General features: G+C 48.7%; 1 protein-coding gene across 1 annotated transcript in view; it reads right to left on the bottom strand.

The window, feature by feature from the left end:
• Positions 1–21,123, bottom strand: part of LOC142575417 (uncharacterized) — a 629,386-nt gene that overhangs the window by 485,346 nt on the left and 122,917 nt on the right. The window contains exon 3 of the mRNA XM_075684777.1: positions 2,026–2,112. The gene's annotated coding sequence lies outside the window, so the exon portion shown is untranslated. The remainder of the gene's footprint in view (positions 1–2,025; positions 2,113–21,123) is intronic.

Genomic DNA, 21,123 nt, shown 5'->3' with positions numbered 1-21,123 from the left:
CGAGGCAACAAAAATACGACCAGAAGCGCGATATTAACAACAGCCGCGCTACATTACTGCAAACGCCGCGGGGCGAGGCGGCCCAAAAGAAAGCATCTCTCCGTCTCTCAGAAACCTAAAGTTAGCGAACGGGACGCTGCTGCTGCTGCTTTCCTGGTGCTCGAGTAGAAGGCAGCGGGAGAGGCCGGCATGCGCGCGTCGTGGACAAACGGTGCGTTCGTGTGTGGCGCCCGCCTCCGCAGCCGCACAGCGATGGGATCCCTGCCCTGCCTCTGCCACGACGCCCGAATGCACGCGTTGTTTGTGTTGCCCGGAAACGCCTGGGAGGCCCCCAGAATAAGAGGAGCCCGAAGCACTGGGAGAAAGAGGGGACGGCTAGAATGCAGTGGGAGTACGCGACAGGTATATACGCGAGGTTGGCTCGCGGCGAGCTTGTGTATATGCTACGAGGACGACGATGCAGAGTTGGTGGCTGCCGGGACGGTCCCGAAAGGGACTGTGGACCGGGGTTCGCCACGACTAATCGGCCGCGCACTTGAGCCGACTTGTGTCGGCGTTGCTGTCGTTCTTTTGCTCACAATCGCGCGCAACAAGATGACAGGGAATTGAAACTGCAACGGGACAATGCAAGAGAGAGACAGAGACCAAAAATAGAGAGGTTGACCAGAAGCAAATCTCCGATTTGCTACCCTGCACAGGGAGGAGGGCAGGAGGGGGATAGAAAGAAAACAGGAGGAGAAAAAGAAGCAAGAGCTAAATGCGTTCACTGGGTCCTGTAGATCACAAAAAAGCAGAACAATTCTTTGGAAGCTTCCTGATAGGATAGTTTAGAGTCACGCCTACGTTGGGGAACTTGTTGAGCTGTCGAACTTGTTGAGCACGGCAGTAAGTGAGAGTCCCTGTGCATGATACTGCGGACACTGGCACAGAATGCGGCTGACGGTTTCTTCTTCACCGTAGTGGTCATAGGCTGTGGTGCCGACCATTCCTTTGCAGGGACAACGTAAAACGTCTGTGGTTTGTATATGACGCAGGTTCCCACGGCACAGGCAAGCGGCTAAGTCCCGTGCTTTCGAGTTAAAATTTGATCGTGATATTGAACGCGACATTTTCGTAGGCATTGTCTCTCGGGATTTGGTCCAACGCGGAAGAACTGCGATTTCCATCGCAACTGTAAAACTCATTGAGAGGTGTGGATGAAGATAAAGAAGATTGATTTTAGAAGCAAAGGGAAGTTAGTTTCGGCAAAGCAAGGAAGAGGCAATGCTTTACTAAGGTATAACTTCCTGCCACGAAGCGTGCGAAGGAGAAGAAAGCGGAATAAATGTTTCGAAAACAATGCAAACGAACTTGCTGCTGGGCGATTATTGCTAATCCATATTGCTGCACGCATCTCAAGAGCCATATCAAGTCGAAAAATAGTCATCTCACGAATGGGAACTATTCGATCGGAGAAAGAGCAGTATAGAAGATAACGCAGAATGTCACAACAGAAATGTCAGAAGTGGCAGGCATATACCAGTAGGAAAATCACGCTATACGTTGAAATCTCGCGCTGTTACTAAAAACAACAGTTTCTCACACTTCTCCTACTGTCGTGTGCTCGCGCGAACAAGTCGTCTTTAGTCGTTAAAGAAAAAAAAATGAAGTAATAAGCAGTCACATCCGGGCTTTCGTTGTGATCAGGCGCGTCACAGCGCGTGTGTGCGCTCGCGAACAGTTCCTTTTTGCCAATAGTTATCTGCTATCTCTCGTTTGTTATCACTTTACCTCCCCTTGCCTTCTCTTCCCAGCGTAGGGTAGCAAACCGGATCTCCCCACTGGTTAACCTCCCTGCCTTTCCCTTTCCTCTCTCTCTCTCTTCGTCCTCCTCAAGATTAATTTTACTCCGTTCTACGAGCCCTTGCGTAGCTAACCGGACATTTGCTCTTATTAACACTGCCGTCCTTCCTCTCGTATCTCTCTACTCAGCGTCCAAGTTGTAGATATATCTACATATCTAGATATGTAAATGCATGTCCTTACTGCGTTCAGTCCAGCTGAGAAGAGCGTAGTTTCCTTCGCCAACGTCCGCAATGCCAGACACTGTCACTTGGATCAGCTCGAACACATCTGGGAAAAAGAAACACGCGCGTTTAAGAGAGCGTAGCTAAGAAAAAGAAAGAAAACAAGAAAAAAAAATTGGTGTTTTCACGCGCTTGAAGCAAGTTCTGCTCGCGGTTGAATATATCGTTGGTCCCGCTTCATGTTCGTCCTGGCTTTCGCGTTGCTGAAGTGGCACGCAATGCTTTTGTGACTAAATCTTAGACATGAAAAGCCCCCGCACTAAAGCTTGCCAAAGAAAAAAAGAAAGGAAAGCGATGTAGTCGAGTCATATTGCTGCATTTGTTTGGAGCCCCCTGGCCACTCACTTCGGAACGGAGCCGTTTTAAGATCCGGGATTGTTTTGCAGCTAGGAGAACGGTGGCCGAAGCTCGCTAAACGTCTGTTCCTTGCTGGCCTGTATCTCCCGGTTTACGTTCCACGAGGCGGTGCTTGAGTAATGCCTGCTGGCCACGAAGCATAAATCACGCCCAGATTTGAAATGGAAGAAAGAAAGGAAACACGAAGAACAGGTTCCGTCAATACGGCGGCGATATGACGAGCGCAGGGTGTGCTATACCCTTATAATAGCGTCGACCGCACTCGAGATGAAACCCACTTGCGTCACGCTCCGAACGGGCGAGATGCGCCCACGTTAAACGTTAGTATAGCGCACATCCTGCGTGGCTTCCCCAAGAGTCTTTTAGCGGTTGTGCTGAAGCAAAGAAAAAAAAAAGGAAAAGAATGAGAGCATCGAAATAAAGCAAAACGGTCTCATAGGTATTTATAAGCGCGCCTGGGAAACGCGCTGCGCACAGGGTGGTCTGACAGCACCGCGCATCTCGGCAAAACACAGCGGCGCCGGACAGAGACACCCGCCAGCTGGCGTTTCCGCTAACGCGTGCCTTTTCGCGCTCTCGATGCGTCTTCCCTCGGCCTGACGCAACGGTAAAACAACGCGTCCGACTCTTTCGCTAATAAGGGCGCTCGGCTGTTCCCCCACACTTTTCGTCAGCGATGTGCTCTGGCGCTCCGACGCCACTCCTTCACAGCCCCCGCGCCCACCCGCAGCACACGCTGCTCCATCTTGACGGCGTCGAGTTAGGCCTAAAACCGCGCCCGCCCGCGGACCGATTTGGGACGGCATCTCGCACGAACGACTTTGGGAGGATCGCGGAATCGGTGGCAACACGTCGCTGCTAAACGCTGCGATTAAGCGGTGACTGTGTACGCCGAAAAACCTTTCTTTTTTTTTTTTTTTTGGGGGGGGGGGGGGCGTTTTTGAAAGATAGCGTTTCAGTTAGCCTTTATGGGCAACGATAAGCGAGATCGTCGGTCTATCGTGAAGGAAAAAAAGAAAAGGAAAACAAAGAAAGGCCAAAAGAAGAAAAGAACACCTTTCTGACATTTATGCATCGTTAGCATACTGAAAAGTAGGATACGTCCGCGAGATCTGGAGCGTGATCGTGCAAAGCATGTCATCTCTTTTATTTTCATTGGGCAAAGGTATTCACACACGTGAATGGCGTTTGCACCGTGAGATTTCATAGCACCTTTGAACGTGAGGACGTATATATATGTTCAATACATGATGGCGTGACGTCACGAAGGCGCGGTGGTGGTTGAAGTTAGTTTCTGCGTAAACGAGAGAAAGAGAGCCGTCCAGGTTCAGGCGACGCGCATGCTTGTCGCCTGAACGCGTTAATTACGCCCTCATGTGACAGCGTGCACGCGTGAACTTGAGGGCGTAGTTAACGCGTATTTGCGACAATCTCTCCTTGCGTCAGATTTCTCGAAAGACAGTAGTAATGCTTCGGGCCAAACTTCTGACAGCTTTCTCTCGAGGCTCAAAGCCGAATGACAGAGAAGAATATGATAAACATTCGAGTACATTGCTATGTTACAAAATCAATGACGAGGAACATTTTCCACCCGATGTGCTCATTTCCTCTTAGGCTTGCGAATGTGTTTAGGCATATAGCAGCATAAGCCACTTGACTGTGGCCATGAGGAACTGCACACAATATCGAATACTTATCCCCCTCTTTCTTCCTGTCTTTTTATTTATTTATTTATTTATTTATTTATTTATTTATTTATTTATTTATTTATTTATTGTGCGTAAGGTCATTAACGCGAACATGGCCGCGAAACTGTAACAAGAGATGAGGGGCCGAATTCGCAGGGCTTTTCGTTCGTAAGGGCTGTTTGCTAATGGCCGGCCTCCTTCAGCTAGTAATCTGTCCAGCATCGAAATTGGCAAGCATTTGCCCTCACGAACAATCCTAAAGCAAATGTTTTTTTTTTTTATGAATACGAGCCCAGATAATTTTATAGATTACTGCAAAAGGATCATATCAAATTTCTGCAAAGAAGGCCATATCAATTTTTGGCACTGGTAACCATCTTTGCTTTTATGCTCGTGCATGTCTGCTGTGCTTCCCTTCACTGTCCTCCTTTCTCTATCTTTTTGTCTACCTTTCCTCCTTCTGTAAGCCAGCCAACTGTGATTCCTCGGCTTGCACTTACCAAAAGGCTCTTACACTAGAATCGTCCGTAAGAGCAAATTCCAACCAATCCTAATGCAGGCCGAATTATAAGGAAAAGCTCTCAGCGAATGGCAAATAACGCTTACGAATGAAAAGCTTTGCGAATTCGGTTCCTGCTCTTGAGAACTTCATATAGTTATCCTTCGTACCTTTTGCGGTCGATTATCTTTATCTATCTGACATAGTTTGGTGATTCGTCAGAAGAAAATATCATCAAGGCCATCGTGTTTCCGCGCAAGGAACTGGTTATAAGACTTGAGGTTTCCACCAAAAACAGAAAAAAGAGAGTTCTACCAGTAGGCCACGCTGATCCAGCGTTGACACACACGAAAGAGACCCTGCGGAAGGTTATTGTTGGTTTTTAGTGTCTAAGTAGGTAGGTACAGGTTAAATGGGGTTTAATTGGAGAAGTTGGAAGCGTTACGCCCCTCCCGCTATTTAATTTCACTTATATGCTAAAAGTAAATTTGGTTTAAATTAAAAAAAAACAAAGAAAGTAATAATAATCGAAATGTTAAAATAATACTTTAGGGCGCACAGACACTCACACTTACATGAGCTAAAGAAAAATAAACTAACGAAACATAACAGCGAAGTGGAGTCACCGCTCAAAATCGTCCATACTATGTCGCGCACATGTCCGTACTCGTAAAAAAGTATTTTACGGCACTGAGGGCCTTTATCACAGGGTCACTGACTGACCATGGCCCAATTGTACTAAGAAATGATGAACGAGCCCCAAGTTTAAAGCGCATCTGTTGCCTTTGCAAGGCGTATAGTGCGCAGTCCAGCAGCACGTGGGCTGTGTCCTCGTTCGCCACTCCACAAGAACAGAACGCAGAGCTTGCATGATGAAACTTATAAAGAAAGTCTTTTGTGAGTGCCACACAAAGGCGAAAGCGGCGAAACAACGCTTTCGCCCTTCCCGGTATCTTCCCATATACACCGAACTTCCAACTCAGGGTCTGCAGCACATAAAATTGAGTTTTCGAACTCTTCATCAAGCCATGCTGCAGATGATATTCTTGTTGGGAGCTTTAGTAATAACTTGTAAGTTTGTAACTTTAATGTTGAACGTATGAATGTTGCCTTATTCTCCATGTTCGTGCGCACGTTCTACCAATTCGTCCGCTCGTTCATGTTTAGTTATGCCGGTATAAATGGTAACCCACTGAAATGCAATTCAGTTCCACAGTATACTCGTGTTGCGATACATGCGGCATGGCTAAGAGCGGTAACGTAGGCAACAGGAGCGCCGCACACAAATATACAAAACGACGCGGCTCCATAGTCTCGGACTCCTTCGCGGTAACCAGCGAATAGCAGCAGATCGAACATAACTGCACGTGGAGTTATCACTAGCGCACGTTCATTATACCTCTAGTCCTTTTGATCTCATAAGCTAGAGTGCGCCGGCGTTTGCAAGGCGCAAGAGATTCGCGGTAGCGACAAGCGTGCTAGCGATATTAACGCTGCCGGAACTCATTTAATCATATGCTCGACGCCCCTAATATTTTGTCGCACCTGTTATTCCCGACTTCGTTCGTGCGACACATTATGCCGAAATGGCGCGCTGCTAGGGGGGACAGATAACCGTCACCATAAGGAGTGCAAGGTGGCCTTTCACGACTCTTGTTGCTGCATGCATGCATAAACGCGTAGCACATGGATGTAGCAGGCGCTTGTCGTTATTTCCTGCAGTGTGTGAATATGCATACGTGTAGCATGAAGGCACAAAAGTACACGACGTAGACGAGAAATTTGCTTTCTTTGTAAACGCATTCGTTCAACCTGCAGTATTCATGAAGGTCTGTCGTAATGAATGCCTGAATATAATGAGTACCAAAAAACTTGCCATTGTACCAGCGTTGCAGGCACAATAAAGCGTTATTTTGTCGGTTTACGTCGACTCGGAAAAACGAGAGGGCTTACATGCGGGCAGTCTTCTTTTTTTTGTAGGACGAAAACATACGCAAGCGAACCTCGTCGGGTTAATTCATCGTTGTCTACTATTTGTGACACGCTTCGGTAATCGATCTCGGTATGTTATATTTGCAAGATATGCGCGACAACTATATATACTGGCCTGAGAGCAAGTGTATACGTGTGTAAGCGTTAGTAACAAAAATGACCGTTGGAACCATAGGGAGTTGTTTGCAATCTATGCGGTTCAAGCCAGTCACAACACGTGCCATTTACACAGTGCAGAAGCTTCGCGATGTTGCATTTAGACGCACACGGCGCGGCATCGAAGGGGCCATCCCCAGCATACACCCTGTTCTTTTTTTTTTCTTTCCTATAAAACATCGCATCATAATTTGCACGTCATACGCAGCACTTTCTGCCTGCAATTTAACACTTAAAAACACCTTTCAGGATGCCAATTAGCAGCTGGATATTTAATATACACGTTCCTTCCTGCAGTAATCTTACGCGTCCCACGGCACTATGTAATCTGGGACCGTTTACGGCAGTTATACGGACGCGGGAGGGACACCACTTTGCTCTGTGCAGGAAGCGACTAAACCAAAACGAACGGTCAAATTATGAATTAGGAATGCAAAGAAAGAAAAGAGAAATCTCACCGGGACACATGCGCCTCCTCCCTAATAAACGGCCCATGTGTGTCCGTTGCCCAGTGGACGCTAGCGTGTGTCACACACCCCCTTTTTGTCGCAATGTCGACGCACGGATAATGTGACTTCAACGTGCACACTATGCGGACGAATCCTGGTAGACATTCCTCTCCGGAATTCGGGGACAACACCTCTGACGACGGGCAGACTTTCGAGGGGAACGCCTACGCACACAATTCAAAGACTTTGCCGAGAAGCCATGCAGGATGCGCTTCGGAACAAAACACTTGTAATGCTGCTCTTCGATTTTGTGAACAAAGCATACAGGTGCAATGCATGTGTAGAAGGGAAGTGGCGGTTTTGGTGAGAAAAGCGAGCGTTGCCCCTCGCGCTCGTGTGATCGCCAGGATTCGCCAGTCCTACTGGTCACGTGCACGCTGCATCGCGCACGCGTGATCTTTATCTCGAAAATAATTGCCGCGTCTTTTTGTTCGTTTGTTTCTGAAAGAACGCTCAAAGGAGAGACTCCACTGAGGTCACCCGACGAACGCTAAGTATTCGGCAAACGAAAACACAAACGATACACGCAAGCCGAAGTTCAGGGTGCGCCGGCCATATAGCTTACGCCTCAGATTTTTCAGTGCCACGGAGTGTATCGGCAAAGAAGAAGATCCAAAGAACACCGCACATATGCGGATCAAGCAGCCGGTGCAGCATTAGCTTCTTGATGGTTGGAAATGAATTATACGCCACCCCGGTTTCTTCGTGTTACGAGACCGCACCACCCCGGCAGCGCCGTTTCGCCTATAGGAACGCCACGGTCCCTATAAAAGGCCGAGTGATTGTTTGTGGACACAGGCGATAAGGCGGCCGCCGGTGGGCGAGACGGTGCGTTCGTGTGTGCGTGTATGCGTCCGTGCGCGAGCCCGTAGGGACTCCGAAGAAATATAAGGCACAGTTCGGCACGGGAAAGAAGGGGAGAGAGGGGGGGAGGGACCGAGGCATCGTGTGCGCACACTAATTTCGTTGACTCGCTAATTACCACGTGTGGCAGGCCTACCTCCTCCGCTGTTTAGGCATAAGATAGCGAAGAAAAGAGAAACAAGAACGGGCCCGAGATCGAATTAATGCCGTGTACGCAAGCACACTATGATGTATCAGCGCCGCGTTGGCGAGCCGAGTAAAAACGCGAGCGTATTAGAGAGGATCGGGCTCGGCCTCTCCGGCACCACTCCCGAGACCGGCCCTTCGCCTGATCGGCGGGGGGGCACACGCAGGCTCGCCGATGGGTGCGATACGGAAAAAAGAAAAATGGGGGGAACGTAGGACGAACGCTTCCTCTTGTTTCTTTGTTTGTGTCTTCGTATTTTTTTTTCGAGGTGCGGTCGTCTTTGCCAGAGGGCTGTGGGTGGGGGTGCCGGTCCAATACCACCCCCCCTCCCCTTCCCGCACCAGACGTGTCTGCTTCCAGACGCACGGGCGACGACGCAAACACTTCCGCCTTGTTCTGCAGCGAGAGAAGACCATTACGGCTTGTGTGGACGAGCATTGCCGGAATTCGGCTTGCGCAACCCTTCTTGTACCGTCTTTAGCGAGACGCGTGACTTGACCTGCATGATTGCATGGTGTAGGTTACGCTTTCGTAGAAACAGGGGTTCACCTTGTCTCTCGTAACGGAAACATTAAACTGTTCGCAAGAACTAGCGCTCCTATGAAGTCGGGAAGCTAAAATGCTCAACAAGACTGCATTTTTTTTTTTTTGCACTGCGCTATTAAGTTCGCAACTGCAACAGAGACGAAAGAGGTGCACTAATTTTGTGTCTATATTTTAGTATGAATTCTAAAAGTATAGTTTCGCTTTGTTATTTAGCACTTGTGGTTCTGTAACATTGACAAATGTTAAGGAAAGCTTGTAGGAGGGAATGAACGCGAAAACGTTTCGTATATCGAACAGTGCAGATTAATAGCAATTTCATCCTCGGAGTAAAGTTGGACTGGCATGACAAACGCCCATTACACGCAATCAGCGTTTCGTGTCTGAAAGCAACTCCTGATATATGGTATGCGCCATCGAGGATGCTATACTATTTTGTGTCTGACGCAAACTAAGTCAATGACGATTTATTCGACCACCCAGTCGAATAAACCGCGCGCTACTTATGGCGCTCTAATACCAGGCACACATACCCCAACTTCTCGCATTATACTTTAGGATCGGAATGCCACTATATCTGGGAGTCGAACGAGCGACCTGTAGTACTCGGTCGCCGAGCCACAGCGGTGCGTTAAGGCAAGATTAAGGCTTTTTCTTTATCTGAAGCTCTGTCAACGCTGACACGTATGCGCACCGGCTTTTACGGTTGCCTTATAAGCTACAGTTGATTCTTTTACGCATTTCATGCGTCTAAGAAACGCTACTGCCAGTTAGATAGCACTGTGACTCAACGCAGTATGTTTAAGAACGCAAGATTGCGAGATACATTCGGCGGTTGGCATTCTCGGCGGACTCCGACGCCTCGTAATTAGAGACTGAGCACTCTAGCCTAGTCGACCGGAATATTTGGGCCACTTGCACTTAAAGGCGCTCGCAACGAGGCGTAAAGCGTCGAAGAATTTCTTCTCCTATAGTCCTTATGCCCTCGCTGCTTATAACGCGCGCGCATTTTCGATGGCGCCCACAGCTCGGAGGCGAAGCTCGCTTTAAACCCTGAACGCGCCCGAGATTGCAGGGTTCGACAGAAGTCGCGGCCATCTCTGTCCGAGATCTTCGACTATGCGAGGCGAGAAGCCACCGCGGAGTGATTGATCTCAGATAAAACAGCCCCCCCCCCCCCCACCCCTTTTTTCTTTTCTATCGGCCTTCCTGGTAGCGTCGCCTTGTCCACGGTTCAAGTATAAAAGCATTATTCGCAGATGTATACGCGATACGAGCTGTTAAAACACCGTGTTTATTTTGGTTATTTCTTCCCCCTCGCGTTACACGCGTAAGCACCGGCGAGTCCTTTGCCGAATTTCAGGGTGCCCCCCGTGCGTCACTTGTGCTGTCACCCCGCGCTGTCCTGCCACGCGTGAAAATAACGGGTGTGGGCGCTGTCAGGTGCGGGAAAATATATTCCGGCGACGCGAGCGAGACTATACGTCCACTTCTGGTCCTGGCACAACTCACGCGAGGCGATCGCTGGAGGAGCAAAAATAGGAATAAAAGGTACGAAGTAAGCGAAAATAAATTTTCGGGGCCAGTCCTGCATATACACTCCGTGCAGCCGCGTCCCGATCGATCATGTTTTTTAATGCTCGAGAACCTCCGACACCCTCCGAGTAAGCTCGTGCTTTTTTCGGGCCGGCGAACATATTATACGTGGAAACGGTTCCCGCGTATCGCCTCCGGAGACAAACGGCTTAAACAGCGCTATTGACCGGCCCGAACGCAAATTTGCTCGGACAAGCAAATCGCTCGGTTATGCATGGGACCAAAGGCAGACCAGCCGCCGTTCTTCCTGCCTTCATTTTTTTTTCTTAAATTTATTGTCCTCTTTGTTTTTTGTTCTCGGTAAAAGCGAGACCGATTCTGGCCACGGCGCAAGAAGAAGCTTAGAATTACGCGGCGCTTCGTGTTTATTTCTTTATCGCGAGAGATATCTATCAGTTCGGCCACGATCACACTTCTTTTCTTACCACTGTGTTTTCTCATCGGCCGCGCATTTGCTCGCCTGTTAAATTTTGCGACCGCACCCCCGTGAGTTTGCACCGGCGTTATGTGCGCGCGAAATACGTTCTTAGAAGTGCCTTCCTCCTCCTCCTCCTCCTCATTATCATCATCGGCGCGCCACTGCATCGCCAACAGTCGTTTCTTGCTTCCTCATTGAAGCGGCCTCACCTATCGGCACGCGCAACCTGCGAGGTGCGCCTACGGCTATACAGCACGCGCCATTTTAGCGACTGACCTTTCGGCCACCTGCGTTAGCGCCTGGTACGGGCGGTCTACGCTGCGTGTTTTTAAAGAGGGCGTCGTGCTGCGCAGCCAATGACTACCCGCCGGGCTAGATAGAGTTCGTGGGCTATATAACGTTGCGCTGCTAATATCGAGGGCGCGGGTTCGATCCCATGCACAGCGGCCACAATCCGATGGAGGTGGATATGCAAAAAAAGGAGAGAGAGAGAGAGAGAGAGAGAGAGAGAGAGAGAGAGAGAGAGAGAGAGAGAGAGAGAGAGAGAGAGAGAGAGAGAGAAACGCTCGTGTATTTAGATTTAAGGTGTACGCTAAAGAACTCCAGGTGGTGAATAGCTCCCGAGTCTCCTATAATGTACGACGGGCCTCATAATGAGATAGTGGTTTTGGCACGTAAAACCTCAGAATTTATTTACGAGTCAGTGATTTCGCGTATGGTCTTGCGTGAGCTTGCCTGCGAGCTTTCCGTATACGCGAGACAGGTGCCCCCCACGTATTCAAGTAAACCGCCGTGGTTGCTCAGTGGCTATGGTGTTAGGCTTCTGAGCACGATGTCGCGGGATCGAATCCCGGCCACGACGGCCGCATTTCGATGGGGGCGAAATGCGAAAACACCCGTGTACTTAGATTTAGGTGCACGTTAAGGAACTCCAAGTGGTCGAAATTTCCAGAGTCCTCCACTATGGCGTGCCTCATGATCAGAAAGTGGTTTTGGCACGTCAAACCTCATAATTTAATTTTTTCATGTATTCAAGTACTGACCATTGTCGCGCGGAGCAGCTTGTTGGTATGGCATTTTCGGCGGCGAGCATGCGCGTTGCCTCAGCGAAAGCGCGCGAATACAAAATCAGTAACTACTTCTGCCCTGCTACTGTGCGATCAGCTGTCGAAAATGCAAGTTGGTGTTCGCTAACACACCGTGCTCAATTCGTGCTACAAAAATGTGGAACGATAGATGAAAGAAGATAGAAGACCCGTGTGCGGCAGTGTGGTGACTGCAAAAAATGAGGACTCCCACATTAAGGAATGGAAACATCTTGTGCGACAGCTGCTACATGAGAACTGCTTGTCTTGCCGGCTCTTTGCGATGCATGGCTTTCCTGGAGGATTTAAAAAAAGAAGAAGGTGTGACTCATCCGCCAGCGCTGTATCGCTAACCTCCTGACAAAGTACGTCAATCCCGTAACGTCGGCGATTAATAGGGAAAACCGCTCGTTACAAAAGAAAGCAGCGCAACTTACTGGTACATTAAGTTTCTTGCACGTTATCTACACGCATACACCCCTACTGACGCGCAAACTTCAGCCCACTCTATCGCCAACGAATCAAGAATAAGTGATATAATAATATTTGGGGTTTTACGTGCCAAAACCACTTTATGATTATGAGGCACGCCGTAGTGGAGGACTGCGGAAATTTTGACCACCTGGGGTTCTTTAACGTGCACCTAAATCTAAGCACACGGGTGTTTTCGCATTTCGCCCCCATCGAAATGCGGCCGCCGTGGCCGGGATACGATCCCGCGACCTCGTGCTCAGCAGCCCAACACCATAGCCACTGAGCAACCACGGCGGGTAAGAATAAGTGAACGGGCGCACACTTGAATCAATGCGCCGAAGCGCGGCTGATGGTGACTGCACCGACAACACACGAATGTTCGAAGCTGAACGTTTCGTTACGGTCCACAGAGCAAGCGAGTGACTAATGCTAATATGCATTTGCTATAGACTATCACATATTGCAGCACATTTACATTCCGAGCCTTGTACGTAGCAAGAACAAATTATCGCAACAGAGCACATCCGCTAGCGATTAGGAGGAAAATTAACACTCATGTAGTGACCACACCAAGGAACCTTGCTGGGTTCCTTAGTGGGTTCATGCCGAGCGGCGGTATAAGCGCACGAAATCAATCGACGATTTGAGGGAGGCGAGATGGCTGCATAAGATTCAGCGCCCAATCAATCTACTCTAGTCTCTAAGATGAAAATATTTATGCGAGTCGCTCGATCCACACAAGCCTCTATCTTAAATATGGAGAATTGTTCGCGGCCTACAAAAATTGCCACAGCAACATCGCCCCTTCAAATGCCTTGCTCTCCACCAAGGTCGTCACGGAATTGAATTAGCAGAAGACTTCTGCGCGAGGGTTGCCGGTGAGGGGTTCGTGGTTCGCGTTCACCGCGACCAATCTAGGAAACGCACCGATGTCACGAGATTCCCGGATGGACAATCTGTTCTCTGTAGAGGAGCTTCAAGCAGCTTTGGCAGCATGCAGGTGTTATCACCTGGACCTGATGGCGCCACCTACATGGCCCTGTGTAACCTCGGTCAAACAAATCGGCGTGTTATTCTAACCGTATACAACGACTCGTGGTGCAACGGATTGGTTCCTCCTTCGTGGAAGTCCAGCCGCCTCGTTCCTCTTCTCAAATCAGGCAAATTCCCTCTGGACCTGGCTTCCTATTGTCCAATCGCACTAGCCAGCTGTTTTGGAAAGGTGATGGAGAGGATGGTATAGGCCAGCCTAGAGCGCTACCTGGAGCATAACGAGTTATACCCTGATGCTATGACCAGCTTTCGGCGTGGACGGCCCTCTATATGTAATGTGATTGACCTTGTGTCGTCTGTACAGCATCAAAAAAGCCTAAAGAGATTATCTGTGGTGATGGTCTTGGACGTGCAAGGGGCATATACGACAACGTATCGCATGAAGCTATTCTGGACACCTTGGGAAACATTGGATTGGAGTGCCGTGTCTACCAATGGATTTACAGTTATTTGAAGGGCAGAACCTTCTTTGAAGTTATTTGAAGGGCAGAACAACGCACCACTGTACCTGTTGCGGTGTGCCTCAAGGTGGAGTCCTGAGCCCTATTCTCTTTAACCTTGCGCCCATCGGCCTTGTTGATGCACTTCCAGGTCCGTGCACCTGTCAATATACGCAGACGACATCTGCATCTGGGAATCACGTGTGACATGTGTACGCGTACGTGCCAGGCTTCAGATAGTGGCTACACTGACGTCAAACTACCTTCAAGAGCGGGAACTAGAGCTGTCATCTGAAAAGTGCTCCCTGGTTGCCTTCACGCGCAAGGCGATGGGCCCATAAATCACTGAAATCAATGACCCGGCTATTAGTTGTGAGAAGAACCACCGCTTTCTGGGAGTAATAATAGATCGCGACCTGTCCTGGAGCCCTCAAATTGCCTACATGAAAAGGAAACTCACAATGATCACCTGTGTGCTGAGATTTCTTGCGGCAAGATCGTGCATGGGGTGCATCTGTGCAAGCGATGCTTCAACTTTATATTGTACTTTTCCTCGGGTTCATGCGCTACAGCTTATACCGGTGCTGGGCAAGACCTGAAGAACAAACTTGCACTTCCTCCAGTTGGTTCAAGCTCAAGCACTGAGAATATGCCTTGGCCATCCGAGATGTGCATCTTCAGCAGCCATGGTAGTCATCGCGCGTGGTCACCCAATCACAACATATATTAGCGTCGATGCCTTAAAAATGCACATCAGGTGTTTCACCCGGATTCCACCCCACCACCTCGCTTCACTTCCTGCTTCTAGGCCACACTCTGCATTCAGCGATATTAATGCTTCCCATCGTGCAGTGCTTCCCTCGAACTTCACGCCTGCAGCAAGACTGTCATTACCGTTGTGGTGCCTACATCCCCTCGAAGCCCTCCTAACGATTCCTAAAATCCAAAATAAAACACAGTCGTCATTTTTAGCCTTACAACAAGCCACATTACTGCTCCTGCACGAGAAACACAGCGGACGCCTTCACATTTATACGGACGATTCAATTTCTTCAAGTTCTGCAGCAGCAGTGGTTATTCCCGCGAAGTCCGTCATCGTAAAATTCAAGACATCGCATTTTACATAATCGACAGCTGCAGAACTTGCCGCCCTCCGTGCTGCTCTAGAATTCGTAATTCAAGAACCGTCACAGGTATGGTCAATCTTCTCCGACTCCAAGGCCACCCTCCAGTGCTTTATGTCGCTATTTCGTCATGAACCGAATGAGCAATTAGTCACTGGCATAAGACTACTTCATTACCACGAAATATAGAAAAAAAAAACACAACATAGCATATCAGCGGATACCGGGCCATTGCGGTATCTACGGAAACGACCGCACAGATGAGGCCGCCATATCTGCTCATGATATGGTCCCCACTGTGTAGTTACACCGTTATCGAGAACAGGCGCAGCTACAGGACTTCGTTCGCTTGCACATGAACTTATACACTCGCACAGTGGAACTCGACGGAATTTACCAACGCTCGTCTCCACAACTTGGATCTGAATCTACGGTTGCGTCTTCTGTCAGGATTACCTAGAGCTGAGGAGAGACGCTTCTGTGCCGCTTGTGGCTTGGCGTGGCCTTCACGAATGCGCACTCATTTCGGATAGGAATGGCCAACAGCTCTACATGCGATAACTGTACCTGCGAGGAAACAATCGCCCACCTTTTCTGTGAGTGTCCTCGCTTCAGTGCGCCCAGGAAAGAACTTTCAAGAGTGCTAGACAGTCTTGACAAACGCCCTTTGTTGGAGGAAAAGATACTGGGACACTGGCTGAGACCGTCCTCAGCACAGAAGGCTTTGAAAGCGTTGTTGCGCTTCTTGCGGAGGGCTGGTCTAGAGACAGACCTTAAGCAATGCCGCATTCTCCTTTCTTTTCTCTCTTTTATTTTTGCTCTCCCCCCCTTTTATTTTGTAATATCTCTTTTCTGTTATCCTTTATTCCCCTTACCCTCTTTTCCTAGCACAGGGTAGCCAGCCGCTCAGAGAACTGGCCAACCTCCCCTTCTTTCCGTCTATTTCTCCTCCCCCTCCTCCTTCTTGCTAGGCCAGAAACATCACAAGCGGCTGCTTCAAAGTGATTTCCAAATAAAGAACGAAGAGTAAAACACACTGATCCTGATTTAATTCGTAAGCGGAATACATCTCTGGCCCTTCTTTTAGTACAAGCACTGTATACGCTGCTCGCGCCGTTTGGACAAGCCGTAATGAGCTCTGAAAGCACTTTCATGTCCCCTAAAGCTGTTGGCAAGGCTTTGTGCCGTCCACACAGTCACCGTCTACGATATCAGTCGACACGGAGGTGCATGGCATGGCACCGTACCTGCGCCATGCGCATGCATTGTAAACGCGGATGCAACGGAGGCAGCGGAGGCAAGCGATGGACGCGTCACCGCGTGATCAAACACGGAAGCGCCCACGGTATCGCCGGAAAGAGGTCGTTATACGGGATACATTTTTAAGCTTTCCGGAATTTTTAAAAATCGCCTGTCATAGATAACGCAATTCTAGTGTTTGAGCTGGATTATTCACATAGTTGGACAATACTCGTACGAGAAATTGAAACATATATTCAACGAAATAACCTATTCACTAATTAATCTCTTAATTAGTTACATTGCGGCACCTACTGCAATTTTCGAATCGCAGACGGTGAGTTTGCAAGGCATATCCACTTGGAATGATCGAATTTCCAGAATGACATCAGTTTGGAGATATACGCCATCAAACTCGCCGTAAGAACGCATTATTGTTGTACCTGCTCTTTTAACAAAACGTTCTTATCTGCATTGAAGCACAAAAGCAACTGGAACGCCCATGTATATCGTCCCACACTTTGGGTATTAACATCTCGAAGCTGGTGACGTCGTGGATATTCATTTCAAGTGGATACGTCTTGCAAACTCACTAGCTACAATTCATAAATTGCAATATGCGCCGTAAAGTAATTAAGTAGCAAGTTAATTAGCTAATTTTCGTTGATTAGTAGAATATCTGTTTCGATTTATCGCGCTAGTAATGTGCACCTCTCCGAATAATACAGCTCAAGGGCAAGTGTATCTGGCACAGACGATTTTTAAATATTCCTGAAAACTTGAGAATGATGATCAGCCCGTATATTGAAAGTGCCCGAGATAGCGTAACATAGTTTTTTGAAAATATGCTAAATCGCGCACATGACACTGTGTCACCCAAGTTTACAATGCGCACTGCGTGAAACTGTTGTAAGGTGACTATAACTCCTTTCTTTTAACACTCGTTTCAATATTGATTTTATAAGACAATACAAGTGCCTGATGAAATTTGCTTCGGAATAAGCAGATCTATGATATGCTGCTATGAAATAACGATTAATGTTACATTTCTGGCAACCGACTGTCTAATGCCATCGCTTAAATCGTCCTTAGACAGATTAACTCTAAGTCGCAGGTGTTGGAGCAGTGAACCAAACGGCGCTCGTGCACTGTGACGTAGTAAACTTTGCGCTGACAAATTCTGCTATATAGTGAGACTGCGAGCAGCGAAAGCACAAATGAACAAGCATTCGCCTAATCTCCTCTACAAGCCAAAAAGGATATTCTAGAAGAGTGCAAAAATAATGAAGAAATAAAGAAGAGAGTCACACGGATCACGCATTTCACTAACCAAACTCTAGATAGCTCAGGCCGACCTCTCTGCCTTTCTGTAAATAAGTCTCTCTCTCTCTCTCTCTCTCTCTCTCTCTCTCTCTCTCTCTCTCTCTCTCTCTCTCTCTCTCTCTCTCTCTCATCTCTTTTTCCGGAATCTCTGGTTAAACACACGAACTTGACCGAATGCGTAGTTCTGCATGTATATTCCCTATACACACGAAACGCATGGAGTGTGCGTGCATGATTCGCAACGCCTGCGGTGAGCGTGAGTGGAGTTTCTTTCCTGTGTTGCATTCTATGTTTCCGCTCCTGCTTATTTGTGTCGCAGACGCAGGTTTCTTTGGCCTCTGCAATAGCGAATGAAAGAGCAATGCATTCGAAAGATATCCGGTAACCGTAACCAAACCCGATTCTTTCGACTGCAGTTTCGAAGGTTAGAACTTACGTTTCTTTCAGAACGACACGGTGAGAAGTGCAGAAAGGAGCTAGGCGCACACACACACACACACACACACACACACACACACACACACACACACACACACACACACACACACACACACACACACACACACACACACACACACACACACACACACACACACACACACACACACACACACACACACACACACACACACACACGCACGCACGCACGCACACACGCACGCACGCACGCACGCACGCACACGCACACGCACGCACACACACACATGCACACACACACACACGCACACGCACACACACACACACGCTCGCAAAGAAAAAGTAACAGGCGAAGGAAAGAAAAGATAGAAAATAGCCAGGAGTCGTGCGCGCTTCGACAGAGCGCCTATTTTCCTCTGAAAATTGAGACGTTCGCGAGACAGGGGATTTCAAGAGGAAGAAGAAAAGAGTCAACGCTCCATCTGATCCGGATAGCGCGTCGGAAAGTGCGCGGAGAAAATGGCAGGGCAGGCAAAACGCGCGCCGCGCTCGATTTCCTTTCGCTATAGTATAGTTCACCTTTGTGCACCGGACAGGGCGGTTGTGTAGTTGCGAGATACCCTATGGAAAATCACTGCGTCAGGCCGCAAAAGCGCACGGGTAAAACACAACAAAACGAGCGGGCTCCGGGGAAAAAAAAAAAAAGAAGTGATAGACCGCAGTGCCGAGAGAAAGGAGCGGGGTGTCTGCGGTCAGCCCCTCTCACGAAGCTGGAAAATCATACTTCTTCGGGACGCCAAGACTCTCACGCGCGCGCGAGAATAGACGCGTGAAAACGTCGCTGTTGTCAGTCTAGTCGCGAGATTGTGCGAGTGCGTGCGTGTGTGTGTGAGTGAGTGCATCTGTTCGTATATAAGTCGGCATGTTGCGAGTGTGTGTACAATGAAAGTGTCGAAGAGCGCGCGCACTACGCGAAGCCATGGCATGCATTCGCGTTGCTGTCGATGCCTCTTTCATTGTTTCTTTCTTTCTTTCTTCCCTTCTTGCGGATACGGTGCTCGTGGTTGGGCGTTTGTTTCCTACGTGATTCGTATTGTGCGCACCAGACACACGCTCACGCGAAACCACCCATTGAAAGTGCAGGGACGCTAGGAGGTGACCCGAAAGAGCCAGGCCGACTGTACGATGCTCGACGCTGTAAGTTCGAAACAGAAAAAAAGAAGGAAGGAATCGCAACCATTTGCTGCAACATACAAACTACGACTTACAGTGGGTTTCCTTGTCTCTCGCCGATCTTATACACCTCTTTCTTGCTTCTCGCGTCTTTCTTCCTTTCGTCGTGCGTTGTTTTCGCAAAGAGCAACACACGCAAAGCGCACAGCTATAGGGCGCCAGCTCAACACGCACTTCCCATCAGTTCTGTACCGAAGGCCGAGAAAAACGCGCTATAGCTCGTCCCGATGAAAATCCCTGTGTTTCTGGCTCAGGTTTTTCGCGTCGCCGGTCTAATCGCCGATGCAACAATCCCGGAATTCGAAGGCGGCGCGGGTGAGCGCGCCCCCGTAATCATAACTCTGCGTCGCAGGTCGACACTTCGCCTTCGGAGGAGAAGTGTGCGCGTCTGTCGGACTCGCTGTGTGCGCCCGCGATGCACTCTCCGAATGGCGAAAGCGCCAACGGCGGCGAAAGATTCGCGTGATGTGCATGCAGCCAGCGAGAGTGCACGCGTGTGCGTGATACAAGCACGTTGTATAATACGGCGTGCATGCACAACGAGCATTCTCTCGCGAGCGCTGCATAGCTAGACGCACATCTTTCCGATACATACGGCCTGCCACAGAAGGCGTATCCCGCGAAATACCTGATACAACGCGCGTTATCAGTTCTCTTGTTCACTTTACGGCACTTGTAGTTTCATCAAGGGAATCCGAATAAACTTCTTCTCCTTTTTTAAAACCCCTTTAAGACTTTTTTGTATGTGCTGATGATAATTAGCTTTGATTAAGAGAAGCTACACAATAAAGGTTGTCGCTGCGCCGTAGAAACAATGTCACTCAGTGAGCGTGGAGTGCTGCGAAAGCTTTCGTTTCTTTGTGAACGGCTTTCTTTCTTGGTGGCTTAGACGTATTCAAAATTCAATTGTTGCTGGTGTCGTTCGCATGAACAGCCGCCGCTCAACTGTGATAAGGAAGATAATATCGGCGGAGATGAATGTTCAGTGTGAGAGAATGCGTGCATCAAAGTAAAGACTTTGCGGCACTTAACCGAGTGGGTCCCCATTCAGGAATATTTGGCTCACAAGAAGCATAAGAAGCTTACGAAATGCTATCTGAATATGGGGTCTAGGTCCCTGTTCCCAAAGCAGTACGCGTACCGCTCGAGTTCTTCCTATGAACAGGTGTCGGGTGATAGCGGACGCATTACTATAGCGAAATCGACCGGTCAACGACAAGCAGTCTGTACGAGCAAGGTGTTTCATGAATTTGCGACCCCTGTCTCGTAAGCTGTAAGTGGAAAAACATTTCCTTTTCTTTGCTTTTTCTTTTTTCTACGTTGGCTTCATGTGAATCTTGCTCTCTAATTCCCAATTTCTTGCTCTCTATTAAGCTCTCTATTTCTTGTTCGCTTATATTGAATGAACTGGATGCCTCTCAGAACTCTAGCTGTCACTCAGAATGTACGGTGCTCAGCGAATCAAACGCGATGCTCGTACCGCATGGTGGCCGGAGCTTTTTTTGCGTAACTGGTGAGTGCTGTGTGACTGTTGCGGTGGAGCGAGGGGGTTGAGGGCTGCAGGTGCAGTTACAACACTTAATGAAGGCTCGCGCGTTCACGTGATGCAAAAATGCATCAACTGGCGTAGCCACTCGACACCGGTGGCGCAAAAACGCGCTCCGAGTATCGCGTTTCAATCGCTGGGCGCTGTATGCATCATACAGAATGCCGACAGTAAAATCAAGAAGGCAAGTCGGGCTCAGATGTTGATCATACGGAAGATGCCGAAAATGAAATCAAGATGTCAAGCCGAGCTTTTTTTTTTTTTCACTTTCTTCTGTACTCTCATCTTTTTCGCGGGCCTTTCTTCCTCTCTTC

This window comes from Dermacentor variabilis, chromosome 3 (genome assembly GCF_050947875.1).
Source record: "Dermacentor variabilis isolate Ectoservices chromosome 3, ASM5094787v1, whole genome shotgun sequence".
Taxonomy (NCBI): Eukaryota; Metazoa; Arthropoda; class Arachnida; order Ixodida; family Ixodidae; genus Dermacentor; species Dermacentor variabilis.
The sequence above is the reverse complement of the archived record's forward strand: the minus strand, read 5'-3'. Positions and strand labels throughout refer to the sequence as shown.